Here is an 871-nt window from a genome sequence, read left to right as displayed (position 1 = left end):
TTAAAGATTGTCTTAAATAATTCTCAAATAAATTCTCAAATATTTTTAACCATAATATGATATGTATAACATCCGTACGAATCATTTTATTAGTTAAAATGTTTTTAAATATGTATTTAAGACACGATCTTAAATATAAGAATGTACTGTAAACAAGCCTTAATGCGCACTCAGTGCGCACTAGTGCAAGCTACCGAATTCGCTATCAGTCATTGATTGCGTTCAGCAGGGAAAGCTGCTTTGTAACTGTTGTAAAATTCGTGTATCTGATTGGAGTATGTTCTTAATTTTGGTTAAATCCAAGAGCATGTACCAATCAGATTCACGAATTTTACACAGTTGCAAACTTTGACTATATAACCATGGACCTTTAGCCACTATCTTGTGTCTGCAGCAAAACGTCTATCAACATCTGCAGCATCGCCAGGACCAAACAACGGCTACTACGTAAACTAGCCCATACTTGTGATTTCTATTTTACCATATGAAAGATATTTTGTATGTGTGTCCGTGATCATAAATTGCAGTTATCATTAAAATATATGAAAAATTATTATGATATATATTTCTTTAATTCTCAATAACAGACTTTTTCATTTTTTCTTCAAATAAATTATTACATTAAAAAAAAAGTTATACAACTTTGCTATAATATAAAAATCAACAATTTTTAAAGTAACAAGAAAAAAAAATCTGATTTGCAAGGAAAATATAGAAACAAAATATAGAAACACATAATAAGATATTTATATAATTTTATACCAAATTTGCATTTATTATATTACGTAAAAATATATAATATTTATATAATATATTTATATAATAAGAGATATAATATATGAATAAAAAAAATATATATTAAGAATGTTTG

Source organism: Odontomachus brunneus, unplaced genomic scaffold (genome assembly GCF_010583005.1).
Source record: "Odontomachus brunneus isolate Ranch 3 - 2012 unplaced genomic scaffold, Obru_v1 Obru_scaffold_191, whole genome shotgun sequence".
Classification (NCBI taxonomy): Eukaryota; Metazoa; Arthropoda; class Insecta; order Hymenoptera; family Formicidae; genus Odontomachus; species Odontomachus brunneus.
The sequence above is the reverse complement of the archived record's forward strand: the minus strand, read 5'-3'. Positions refer to the sequence as shown.